General features: G+C 45.1%; 1 protein-coding gene across 7 annotated transcripts in view; it reads left to right on the top strand.

Moving 5' to 3' along the window:
- Positions 1–9,636: 9,636 nt before the first annotated feature.
- Positions 9,637–14,202, top strand: part of LOC306852084 (inactive rhomboid protein 1-like) — a 45,306-nt gene continuing 40,740 nt past the window's right edge. For 3 of the 7 annotated variants that reach the window (XM_079388703.1, XM_079388709.1, XM_079388705.1), the window contains exon 1: positions 9,696–9,936. The gene's annotated coding sequence lies outside the window, so the exon portion shown is untranslated. Of the gene's footprint in view, positions 9,937–14,202 lie in introns of all 7 variants that reach the window. The other 4 variants (XM_079388707.1, XM_079388708.1, XM_079388704.1 and 1 more) reach the window with 4 other exon arrangements.

Genomic DNA, 14,202 nt, shown 5'->3' with positions numbered 1-14,202 from the left:
TTTCTGCCATATGAATATAGTTAAACTTTATATGGCAGAGGCTGATAGGTCCTTCACAAGCAATAAAATCGGGGTGGGAGGAAAAAATATTTTTCAAATGTTTTGCGTTCTCTCAAGAAACGTTGCATTCCCTCGCAAAACTATTGCATTCTCTCACAATGATATTTGTATTCCCTCTCAAAACCTTTGCATTCTCTCATAAAGATATTTGCTTTCTCTTGCAAAACCAGTAGAGTTCGGACAAACACTACTGTTTATTATACAGCTTGCATTGGTTCATAAAACACTTAATGAAGATGATAAAATATATAAAAAATATATTATGTATTAAAAATATGTACTGTGAACATGCAAGCAGATGTGCCGAAAATATGAGCGGAATTTCACGATAAGCATTTTCTCCCCCATAGAAATGTGGCTTAATATAAAAAACTGTGATAAAAAGCCCAAATTTTATATTTTATTAAAAATAGCCTATACACACTCAGTCAAGATCCTATCCCATAAGGCCACAGGAAAGAGTTTGTGACTGACAGTGAAGCGACATGACACATGATTACATGGCAAATTTAGTATGCATGTGTGTGTTTTACATTACATCAGGATGCACAGGCTTATGTATTTCCGTTATCTAATTTTTATAATCATCGAAGGGATAATCATAACCAGATGCCACACAGTGTATCGGGATTACACAGTCCACCCAAAGGAACCATAATGTCTGTGGAAACTAAAAGGTGGGATTTTACTCACAAGCTCATGCTGTCATGATTGATCTGATGATAAAGATGAAAGGAGCAAGAGCATAAAACAAAAATTGCTCAAAAGAATTCCTAGGCATGTGCAAGTTTTTATTATCAAAAGGATGAAACCATGATGATCTATTTTATTGTTGTATGTTCCAAACAAAATCAAGGTGTCTATTGGAATACTTTTTGTGTGTTGAAAATTATATATATGCTATTCTGTTTCCTGCTTTACTGAAGCGTCTGATGATGATTTAACAATACCACCTTATGCTTTAGTAATATTACAAAATATGACATTATTAAGAGTATTTTGAATATGGGTCTTTGAGATCCAGGCATCCAGAGTCATGGGTCACAAAAGGCCATGCCTTAAGGCTTCTGTAGTGACTATTCAATCATATGCATTGCACACAATTCACTATAGACAGTCTATGTGAATTTGCAATGGCTGCAAAAGCCCTGTCCATGCATCTTAATAATATAGTGTTTAAAAGGAGCCTGTTGTCAGCTGTGATTAACTCCTGGGATTCCCCCCACCTCAACTTCCTAGTTCACAAGGTCAATGTCCAAGCATTAAATCCTGATAAACACTTCCTCTACTCAGCTTACACCAACTTTGAGTACCTTGCCAGAGGGATGATTCTGAAAACTTGAATCTTCTATAGTTTGCTGGTGACTCCATAGTTTGCTTGTTGTTTTCTTCATGACTCTGATGGTCCACCAGGTAAAACAACACCAAACCATTCTGGAATATTCCTCTTTCCCTCTATCATGTGTTAGAATTGGTTACTTACATTTAATTTAATCATTAATCAGTTAAACTTCAGTGAAGAACTGTCTACAATAACTTCAGCTTCTAAAATAATTATTGGCTTTTTTGGATCGATATCATCTGTTTTACCACTAGTCTCTCACATTCCAGAAGCATCTCTGAACAGTTTATTGTCCCAAGTTAATGAACTAGAGAGTGGAGGGTTTATCAGACCCGTTTATCGAGTTTAACAGTAGTGTTTGGGTCCCTGGCTGTCTTTATTTGCTGCTTATAAACAGAGTTTGTGGGGAGCTATGGAAGCACTTACCCCTCTGACATGTAATCATTGCCGTTCTCTTTTTGGTTTAGGCTGGAGAAATGGCACAGTAGAGCTTGACAGTATTGGTTAGTGGGGATGCAGACACAGAAGCCACAAAAACAACATTTAACCTCAAATCCTTAATACACTGTGACAGATGACTAATAATATAGAGGAACAGACTCAATGGCTTTTGTATAAGCTTTCAAAATGTCACATAAAAATTGAAACGTGCCTGATGAATCAGTTTTGAGCACGAGCTACACATTTGCTCTTTGGATAGACACACTTGGAAGACACTAGATATTTTTCATACATCCACATATATCCAGTGTTTCTGATGTTATTTTGAGTCCAGAATGCTTAGCCTAGCACTTTCTAAAAGTGGAAAAAATATCTGCTGTCACAACAATGTTTGTACACCACAGAATTTGCATGTTATGTAATATGACTTGAGCCAAATCAAAGCTTTTTTGAATGTGCCTCTGACATTTAGGTTAAGATACAGATTACTCAATTATAAGTCAGATTCACAAAATGTAATTTCAGTTCTGATTTGAATTTAAATCCAATTCATGTATCATATACTGACATGAGAATTGCTAGAAATGTTCCCTAGTAATGCTATATTTTTTCTCAGATGTTTCATTAATGTTCATTTTGCTTACATTGTCTTGCATTAGAGATATAAAGATAAAACGTTTTATTGTTGCTAATATTGTTACATAAATTTCACAGAATAGTGATTCAGACTGATTCTATGGAAACATTTTTCAGCCATTGGATAATGTGCAATAAAAGCTTGTTTTTTGTTGTAATATGTTCAGGTAAAATATAATTTATTTTGCCGTGGTGCAGAGGATTTATCAGCAGGGTGCTGAAAGGGTTTTTGAGTTATGAGTATGCATGAGTGTGAACCACAAAGCAGGAAAACACACAGGGTTCAGATAGGGTTAAACCTCAGGTCAGGACATAATGTCTTCCATATGCTGATAGAGCTAATGATATGTATGCGCTATTCTCTTTCTACCTGCATTCTTTCATAAACACAGAGCACTAAATCTATGATAGCTCCCCATGCAGGGATTGATTCATTGCAAGGGCGATCCTAAGATATCTGTGCCTTTTCTCTGTTTCCTCTGTGTAGCAAATGTACCATTATGTGGAGCAGCATATCTGATTTGTTCTGCTTTCAGTTGTAGGCTGATTTTGTTGCTTAAAGTCATATCAGTTGTGTGGAATCAAAGCTCTCCACACCTCATAACAAACGTGTAAGGTTGAGTGGCAAGGAGCAACTGCAGCACTCAAGAACAGAACAGAACAGAGATCTCTGGCCTTTATAATGCTTGTATTAGACATATGTACATGTATGCACATATACAAATAAGATAAACTAAAAAAAGCATTTTTAATTGTTTCTAGAGGCGATTTAAGGTAAATCCTCTTGTATTACATTTCTATTGATACCAAAAATTCAGTAAGAGTTCAGAAAGAGTTTGTCAGTTAGTGAATAAATGTAGAAATGTAAAATATAAGTCTAAAATGTGCAATTTCAGCCCAAATTAAGCACTGGAAAATCCCAGCCGGAAGTTTGTCCATCCTGCAGGAGGAATGCTGTTCATTTTCAGGAAGGGGAAGAGGATGCATCCACATGCAGATCCAATCAACGTAGGGATCAGCACTGTCTGGTTCTTTAGGGACAATCCTATCGTCCTCTGTTTACTTTTGTTTCCTGTCATCAAATATGTCTCACCGAGGTTTTCTATGCCAGGAGGAGTATACCTGTCTGAGTTAAAGACATGCACCACTGCCAGTAAAAAAACAAACAAACAGATCCATCCAGATGTTACATCCAAGAAACATATGTTAAAGTTTTCTAGCCAAACAGTGGCTCGTCTACTATATCAACATTATCCTGCATCTTCTGAATGTGTGTGAATTCCTGATGAATAGTTGGTCTTCGCTTTCTAGATTTCCATCATTACCCTCTCATTTGCTGAATTTTCTATGTGACAATCCTGTTATGAATGTTACCGTTACTGTGTCCAAATTCAACAGTGAATACACTGAGCTGGGTCTCCATTCTGAAAAGCAATTATAGTAACTTTGAATTAAACAGCCTAACTGGATCCACGGATGAGAGATCACATTTTACATCTCATTACAGTGACATTTAGTCCATGGCAGCACAACAACACTGACACAAGAAGCTGTTCGTTTAAAGTACTTCAGGTTCCCTCAAGTGCAACTGTAAGTGATATGATTTCTACCTTATTCTTTCCACATAATAAGGCAAACAGAAAATGTGACCAACAGATATCAGTGTTAAAGTCATGTATATATAATAGCATAATTCTTTCTATATGGTTGATATATTGCTCAGCTTAATGCTTCTGTATTGTCATTTGTAATAGATTATTTCTGTGGTTTCTGTGGTACCACAGGTCTATTAAGTGCAAGTTGAAGACTAAAGTTTAACAATAAATGTGCAAGAATACATGGAAAATGTGTATCAGCTGATGAGTTTGTGGTCCTAAAACCTAAAAGACATTTATAGCAGAGGGTTTCCTCTTTTTTGGAATGTGAAATAGCTATTTTACTTGATGGTATTTCACATTTATATACACAAATTATACATAGTCACAATTAAAATGTAAATTTTGATTTTTAAAGGTTGCTAAGTAGTTGACCATATAAAAATCTGGAACTGCAACAAAGATATAAGCAGTAAGTTTAAGTGCTTCATGAATGAAACCTCTTTTTTTTTTCTTTTATCACAGTTGCTTCAGAATTCACATTTTACCTATAATTATTTATAATTTATAAGGTAGAACAAAGCCTCATCAAGTAATGTTAGCCAAATACCTTATTTTACTCTTAAACCAAACTGCTAGGCCTACTCTAAAAACCCACTGGAAATTATCAAGGAAATTATTGTGACCTACAAATGCTATATTGAAAAGGCCAAAAAAAAATCCATAATCCCTAAACTTTGTTATAGATAAGATTATGCTGTGGTTTAATTATATTAGAGGTTCAAATGAAGACCCAGATATTATTATGAGTACATAATGAGGAAAATGTGTCCTAAAATATAGGGATGTATCTTAATTTTATCTCAAGGCAATGTATGTTTGTTCTAACGGTGCACTTGTTGTTGCCATAAATGACGCACAATAGCGGTTTCTGCATCCTTTTGCGGTGAAGCTAGAAGACGTCAGTAGGCTTTTGTTTTACGCCCATGAGTGGTGCTGATTGGTTAGTGACATGTGCATGCCTTGTAGTCTCTGCCCACTCTGTTTCTTTCAGCGCGTGTGGGCGTGTTTACAGTTTGAAACTGAACGTCTCGGGTTACGTATGTAACCCTGGTTCCCTGAAGGGAATGAGACGCTGCGTCGAAAGCGCTAGGGGAACGTCCTCAGCGTGACCGCGCTCTGAACCAGAGTGTAATCTGTGCAATGGAAGGGCGAGACGTCATAGGCTGACCGGACAATTTCACTGACCGGAAAGCATAAAAGCACGTGCGGTGGAGCCGGCTATTGCTTCCAGGAATGAAGCAACCGCTCGCAGGGATACAGGAAGTATGACCACGAGACGCAGCGTCTCGTTCCCTTCAGGGAACCAGTGTTACATACGTAACCCGAGACGTTCCCTTCCAGGAACTCGAGCTGCGTCGAAAGCGCTAGGGGAATGAGATGCCCACGCCACCAGACTTCCAAGTACCTGCCCTGTGTGTATCACTAGGAGCACAGCGAGGGCGAAAGACCAGAAGAGCCCGGAGTGGCCCTAAGATCAAGGTCATAGAACCGAACAAAGGTGAGGGGTGTGGACCAACCCGCAGCATTGCAGATATCCTGCATTGAAACCCCTGCCAGAAAGGCCTTGGAGACCACCATACTCCTGGTGGAATGGGTTTTAACCCCCATAGGCGAGGGAAGACCCGAGGATTCATAAGCAGTTTAGAAATAGTATCCACAATCCACCGACTGAGGGTCTGCTTAGAAGCAGGCAGACCACGCTTGGCACATACAATTAAGCTTCTGGTCAGGCTCCCCAAAGGGAGGAGGACTGAAGGCCTGCAGCACGACAGGCCATGGTATAGAAGAGGGGACCTAGGAAATAACCCGCTCGAGGGTAGAAAACGCTTTGGCCAGACCAGGGGCAAAGACGAGAAAAGAAGGGGCCATGAAGGGCCTGCAAATCCCCACTCTCTTAAGAGAAGATATCGCCAAAAGGAAGGAAGTCTCAAAGTGAGAATGCGATCAAAAATCTCTACAATAGGCTCGAATGGAGGTTACAGAGAGCTTCTAAAACCACAGCCAGGTCCCCGTAGGGACACGTCGTACAGGAGGTCTCAGCCTCAGCTCACCGTGGAGGAAACATGTAACCAGGGGGTGTCGACCCACTGTAAGGCCACCGAGAAGGGCGTGGTAGGCCGATAAAGCTGCCACATAAACCTTCAGGGTGGAGTGAGTTACACCTGCGGAGAAACGGGCCTGCAGGACCTCCGGCACTGTACCAAACGGGCAGTTAACTGGGTCAAGGTGGCGGTCTCCGCACCAAGAAGTGAAATATTTTCACTTCAGGGCATACAGTTTCCTCGTAGAGGGAGCTCTGGATTGGAGGATGGCCTCAGCAACCTCGGTTGAGAGACCAGAAGCTATGAGCTGCGCCCCCTCAGAGGCCACAGTCACAGCTTCCACAACTCCAGGCGGGGGTGATAGGATAGTGCCCCCGCCTGTGAGAGGAGATCTCACCTGAAGAGAATCTCCCACGGAGAGCCATCGAGGAGAAATCGGGTCTGAGAACCATACTCAGCCCGGCCAGAACGGTGCTACCAAAAGTAGGCTGACCTCGTCCTGGCGCACTCTCGCCAGAACTCCCGGAAGCAGAGCGATCGGGGAAAATGTACAGACGAAGCCTCCCTGGTGGTTGATGTAAGAGACCACCGCTGTGCTGTCGGTGCACACCAACACATGGTGATCTCTTAGGTCTGGGAGAAAGTGCTTGAGTGCACGAAACACGGCCAACATTTCCAAACAATTGATATGCCACATTAGATGGCGACCGCTCCACAGACCGCAGGCAGGGTGGCCACTCATGACCGCTCCCCAACCGGTGAGGGATGCGTCCGTCGCTAGCATTACGCGGCGACAAGAAGCTCCAGCACCGGGCCCTGAAACAAGAACCAAGCTTGGCTCCACATGTCTAAGGCACGTAGGCATCACCGCGTGACCTTGATCATGCGAAGCGGGTTTCCCCTCGGGGAGAACCCCTTGGTCTTGAGCCACCACTGTAGGGGTCTCATGTACAGCAGGTCAAAAGTTATCACGTTGGACGCAGCTGCCATGAGCCCCAGCAGTTTCTGAAACTGCTCGACAGTGAGTGACTGGCCCTCTTTCACACTCTTGACTGAGGTGAGGATCGACTCGATCCGAGCAGGAGACATACGTGCCTGCATCGTGGTCGAATCCCACACCACGCAAAGATAAGTGGTTCTCTATACTGGAGAAAGCACACTTTCTTGGCGTTCAGTCTCAACCCCTTCATGTGCACGAGAACGACATCTCGATGCCAAATCGCCACCTGCTCTGATTGAGCTAGAATCAACCAATTGTTGATGTAAAAGTGCAAGAGTGCAAGGCCAACAGGAAGAACCCGATATTGGTTAGCTTTGCCCCCAAAAGCAAACCTCAGGGACTTCCCGTGAGAGGGAAGGATGGAGACGTGAAATATGCGTCCTTAGATCCATCGTGACAAACCAGTCCTCGGACTTGGCCTGAGACACGACTGATGAGTGTAAGCACCCTGAACTTCAGTCATGTGACTGAGCGGTTCAACTGACACAGATCTACCATCCTTCTTTGGAACAATGAAGTACCAGCTGTAGAACCCGGACTCTCTTTTGTGAGGAGGGGCCACCTCGATGGCCTCCTTCCTCAAGAGAGTGTCTACTTCCTGTTCCATGATCAGAGCCTGCTGGGGGCCCACGCACGTGGGAATCACCCCGTTGAAAGGCGGTGACGGAGCGCCAAACTGAATACAAAAGGCCTTTCTCTACAGTACGCAGGACCCAATGAGATCCATTTGGCAGTAGTTTCCACGCTGCCTAAATGGTCTACTAAGGGAACCAGTCTCTCGAGACTGGCCTCTGGCGTACCTAGAGCTGCTGGCTCGGTGCCCTGAAGCGGAGGACCGGCAGGAGACGGCCGAACCAGGAGCTCTAGAGACCCCCGCAGGGGTGGCGAGTTTCTCAGCTCTGCTACACTTCGGGGTGGAAGAAACTGAGAACATTGCTCGCTGGAGCCAGCTGCGCCCTGGAACACTGGCAGGGTTGGCAGACTGATCTCCCGAGGGCACTGGGGGGAGATGTACACCCGATCTGCCCCAGAGGGGTCTGCCCTCGTAAGCCCTGGGCCACGCCCGTAGGCTTCTTGGCCGAGAACCCCTTAGACTTAAGAACGGTCCGCAGATCCGCCTTAGCCTTAGAGGTCCCCGACCCAGAGCGTTTGCCGCCACGGCTCCAGCTCGGTGGGGTGCGAGTAGCCACGCTCTGTTTTGTGCCTCTCTGAAGAGGGGCTGGCACACGGCGAGGGCTGCTCACGCCCAGCAGCCCCCTGAGCTAGAAATAGGCGAGGGAGAAACCGCTGAAATGCCGCCGCTTGTCTACAAGCCTCCTGGTACCTGTTGACGACGTAATTGACGGAGTCGCCAAACAGGCCAGAAGGCGCAAGCAGAGCGTCCATGAGGAAGACCCTATCTTCTCCATGTCAGATAGGGTCAACCACAAACAGCGTTTCTAGGGAGCTCAGAGATCAGTTTATATTTCAATCAAATTGAGCCCCTATACCTCATCCAGCTCTCTAAGCAGGTACGTCAGCTTGGTGCGCCTGTAACACTCTTTTTTCTTCTGTTTTTTTTTTTTTTTTTGGTGTGCAGACACGCACTAGTCTGATTTGCAGCCGCGAGCCTTCAGAGTCAACGCCACGCAAGGGAACAGATAGCTCGCGAGCGTCTGTTCCACTCGGGCATCGCTTCTGATATGAATGAGAAATGCACGCGTCGCCTCTGCAACGCGCGCTGCAACAGTGAGCTCTCATTCAAAGGGGGAAGAACCGCACACGCGGGCTTCCCCGAGCGAGAGCGCTAGATCTGGGGAATGCAGGAGGAGATAGGGCGAACCCGTCTCCAACCCGTTCGCCAGATCCATGTTGCAATCCCCGCAATCTCACTCGGTGGGGTGCGAGATGTACAGCGGGGAGAAGCACAATCAGCCCCTTCTTTTTTTTTTTTTTGGAGCTGACTGCACGCCGTTCTCATTCATAATATGCTTGTGCACACACTGTTTCATAGATGCATCCACCTTCTCGGAGAAAGACAGGTCTTAGGGAAGGGAAGAAGATAGGGGCTCGCCTGTCTTCATTCCAACTAGTGATAGCTCACTTCAGAGAGCAAGCACAAAACGGGCAGTCAGCTCCCTCGAGAGCTAAATCTGCGTGCTCTGCTCTCAAGCAGACCACACAGAGACTGCGTGTATCCCCAGCAGTGATATAACGTGTGTGGAGAAACACACAGCCCGTAATGCGATCTGCTATCGCCCAAGTGCTTGCACATATTGCTGGAGCCAAATTCAAGTGATTGTGCTAGGACAAACAACACTAAAGAAGCCTCACAACACAAATCGACAGACACACAGACAGAGTACCAGTTGCTGAATGACAAAAAGCAATCGCCGGCTCCACCGCACGTGCTTTTATGCTTTCCGGTCAGTGAAGTCACCCGCCTATGACGTCCCGTCCTTCCATTGGACAGATTACACTCTGGTTCAGAGCGCGGTCACGCTGAGAGCGTTCCCCTAGCGCTTTCGACGCAGCTCGAGTTCCTGGAAGGGAACTACAGACTTCAGTGTGGGAATTTACAGGGTGAGTAGCGTGGTTTTTATCTGCAGCGTTGTTGCAAACTTTGGAATTAGGATTTGACTATGTAAAACCACATTGCTTCCGTACTATTTAGTTACGCTATGACATTACATATCCTCTGCGAAGAAGGTGCATCACAATAAACGCCGGTTAATGAACAAACCCTGCTGCTGCTAAGATCTGAAAGTCCATCAGAAGGTATGGCTTTATTTCATTGAGTCTCTTTACGTTACGTTAGTTGTTTTAAAGTCGCACCCATAGTAACAAACGTAACATCTTTGCTGTTTGAGACTAGGATGTGTGTCAACTCACGTGCATCCTAAATGCATTTCGTAGAGAACAGCATATTGAGCATATACATTTCTGAAATTATGACTGTGTCTTTAAAACTAGTGAGTCTTTAAAACGTGTGCTGACCCAAAAATGTGCTGCTGTGGCAAAAATTATGTATAGCACACGACGTTTTTGGAGACAGCCCATAAATATATGTGCTTGTGTAAAATGGTTTTGCAAAGCGATTGCATCCATCTGTAATCTGTCTGCATGATAATCTGCAGTTGGTGGATTAAGTGCTACGAGCCTCACTGCTTTAGTCATTTTAATGGACATGGATTCTCCTCAGTCAGGGGCTTTTCTTCCTGAATTGACTACAGAAGAACCTATGTCAACCAATATGAACAATATATGTTTTATATTTTACACTGTATTTTGCCATCTGTCATGTTATCAAAACAAGAATATTGCCCATTAATGGCAGGCTGTGTCAAGCTGTCACATATTTTAAACGTTATAATGTTAAATAAGTTTGTTGCCAAAATATTTTTTTTAAACTTTTTTCTGTTTTGTGAATTTTGTGTTTAATAATTGTTTTGTTTGTTAGGTAACTAACTCTATTATATAGTATACATTTACATTTAAATTGAATCATTTAGCAGATACCTTTATCCAAAGCAAGTTACAAATGAGGTCAATAGAAACAATCTAACCAATAAAAGAGCAACAATATGTAAGTGCTGTGACAAGTCCCGGTAAGTCAAATGCATTACATGTAGCCAGTGTTAGAGGGTCAAGTTATTATTATATTTTTTTTTTATTATGATTAAAATGAAGAGAAAAAGAATAGAGCACGCTAGTGCTAGAGGGTCATGGTTTCTTATAGTAGCCTAAATAAATAAATAGATGAAACAATCCATTTTTTTAACTGGGCAATAATTGCAGAAATGTTATGTGGCTATGCAAAAAAAAAATGACTTTACAGACTATACGGTTATTTTTAGCTATTGAATTCCTCACAGTAAACTATGAATTAACACAGAACAGAAACTGTGCTCGTGGTTATGAAAGTTGCTTCAGATTTGATTGGTTACAGCTGTAGGAATGTGCAAGGTGCACATGCAAAGTCTATTGAAACTTCTGACTTTCCTGAAACTGATCATTTTTTCATTTATTTGAATGGCTACAAATCAAAAGCATATTTCTAGAAATAACATTGGAAAAAAAAAATCAGTGGACTTGGAAAGCTTTTTAAACATGAATTCATTCTCACTTCTATTTTACTGACTGTCTTTTACTGTCTTACCAGCGTGGCACTGAGTATTTAGCCCATAGATGCTATTAAAGTAGCCTTGAAGGTGAAAGTGTAGCCAAGGAAATACAGGAACACATCCCTGAGTCAGTGCTGTATAAGTTTCCTGGTTTAAATAACAGGTGTAATTTCCTTTCCAGTTGGCCTCAGGGAAGTTACTTGCCTTTACATTTGTTGTATCTGCCAATTAAAATGCCTGCTCAAAAAAATCAATAATTATTCAATAGTGGACACACAGAGACAGCATGCTGCAGGCAGATTTTTGTGAAGATGATGGGGCCAACATTCAGCCATCTGGTGATTGCAATGCTCACTGAATCAAGTTTAATACATCATAGATTTGAATAAATATGGTCATTTACTTCTGTATTGAGCTTGGCCATTTTAAAGTTCTTGTTCTGCAAAAAAAGATAGGTTGCTTTCTCATGCATGTTATCAGTTAATACATGTCAGTGGCTGTAACACAACTCAGTTCGGTATCTGGAAGGAAGAGGACAAGGGTGGCTGTCGGAGACTCGAGTGGTTTTATTCAAAATAAAATAAACTCAAAATAAAGTTGGCCCAACGGCCCAGATGAGCACAAGCGCAGCTTGTGTCGGTACGTCTTTCTCCAGCGTTTCTCACAGCTCCTGGCAGTCACACACACACACACAAGTCTCCGTCTCTCTCTCCCTGTGCATCTCTCTCCGGCGTCTTAAGCAGTCTCTCCGCGCCAATCACTGCAATCAAACACAGGTGTTCATCATTTTGCACTTGACCCACTTTCTCCCCGCTCGTCTCCCAATGTACTCTCCCGCTGCAGACTCCGCTGAATCACGCCCCCCTCGCCACATACCCCCACCGCCCGACTCAGGCCGGGGAGCCCTCCGGCCTGCAGCCCCCCCCCCCCCCCATTCCTGGAGAGGAAGTCAGCCACCGCCATCTGCGTCCCCGGCCTGTGGATCACTTTGAATTTAAAGGGCTGTAGGGCCAGATACCAACGGGTGATCCGTGCGTTGGTATCCTTCATGCGGTGGAGCCACTGCAGGGGCGCGTGGTCCGAACAGAGAGTGAATTCCCGTCCCAGGAGATAATAGCGGAGGGTGAGCACGGCCCACCTGATGGCCAAACATTCCTTCTCAATAGTGCTGTACATCGTCTCTCTCTTCGAGAGCTTCCGACTGATGTACAGCACCGGCCGCTCCTCACCCCCTATCTCCTGGGACAGCACTGCTCCAAGCCCCCTGTCCGACGCGTCTGTCTGCAGCAAGAAGGGGAGAGAAAAATTAGGAGAGTGTAAGAGCGGGCCGCCACACAGGGCAGCCTTCACCTGGGTAAAAGCCTGCTGACACAGCTCCGTCCACTGGACCGGGTCTGGGAATTCCTTTTTAGTGAGGTCAGTCAGCGGGCTGGTGAGCTCCGAATAATTAGGAATAAACCTTCTATAATATCCCGCCAGCCCCAGGAACTGCCTCACCTCCTTTTTGGTCTTGGGTCGCGGACAGGTCGCAATTGCTGCCGTTTTATTAATTTGGGGACGCACCTGTCCATGACCCAAGTGGAATCCCAGATACCTGACCTCCACCCGCCCAACCGCACACTTCTTCGGGTTGGCCGTGAGCCCGGCCCGTCTCAGCGACCGTAGGACCGCCCGCAGATGCGCCATATGACGCTGCCAGTCCTGACTGTAGATGATGATGTCATCCAGGTAGGCCGCGGCATAGGCAGCATGCGGACGGAGGATTCGGTCCATGAGCCGCTGAAAAGTGGCCGGAGCCCCGAACAAACCGAACGGAAGCGTAACGAATTGGTGTAATCCGAACGGCGTGGTGAAGGCTGTTTTTTCTTTGGATAAGGGCGATAAGGGGATCTGCCAATACCCTTTGGTTAAGTCCAGAGTCGAATAAAAACGAGCTGTACCCAGCCGGTCAAGCAATTCGTCAACCCGCGGCATTGGATAGGCGTCGAACTTCGACACCGCATTCACCTTTCGATAATCCACACAGAATCGCACCGAGCCGTCGGTTTTGGGTACCAAGACTATCGGGCTCGCCCAATCACTGTGGGATTCCTCTATTACTCCCATCTCTAGCATGGCGTCTAATTCTGTCTGGACTACCTGTTTTTTGTGTTCAGGTAGCCTGTACGAGCGACTGCGCACTGTCACGCCCGGTTCCGTCTCAATATGGTGCTGAATGAGGTCGGTTCGACCAGGCAGGGGCGAGAACACGTCACCAAACTCCGCCTGTAATCTGGCTACATCTGTGAGCTGGGAGGGCGAGAGGTGATCCCCCCCCGGAGCCAGGGGAAGAGAATGGTTTTTTGTGTTCGCCTCTGGCCCGAGATCATCCTCTCCACTCACTGCCGTCGCCAGCATCACAGGCTCTACCTCTGTCCACTTTTTTAGGAGGTTGAGGTGATATATTTGACGTGCCCCGTTCCTGTCCGACCGAATCACCTCATAATTGAGATCCCCCATTCGCCGTGTGACCTCAAACGGCCCTTGCCACTTGGCGAGCAATTTAGAACTAGCAGTTGGGAGCAATACAAGCACTTTCTCTCCCGGTGCAAATTTGCGTAACTTGGTACCCCGATTGTACAACTGGCTTTGCTTGTCCTGGGCCTGTAACAAATTCTCCATCGCGAGCTGCCCCAGAGTGTGGAGTTTTGTTCTCAGGTCCAGCACAAGCTGAATTTCATTCTTGCTGTCCGAAGGCCCCTCCTCCCAAGTTTCCCTCAGGACATCCAAAACCCCCCGGGGCTGGCGTCCGTACAGGAGCTCGAAGGGGGAAAACCCCGTGGAGGCTTGCGGGACCTCGCGCACCGCGAACAAAAGGGGTTCCAGCCATTTATCCCAATTTTTTGCGTCCTCGTGAACGAACTTACGAATCATGGTTTTC

Source organism: Barbus barbus (assembly GCF_936440315.1).
Source record: "Barbus barbus genome assembly, chromosome: 32".
Lineage (NCBI taxonomy): Eukaryota > Metazoa > Chordata > Actinopteri > Cypriniformes > Cyprinidae > Barbus > Barbus barbus.
This window is presented reverse-complemented; position numbering and strand designations above follow the sequence as displayed.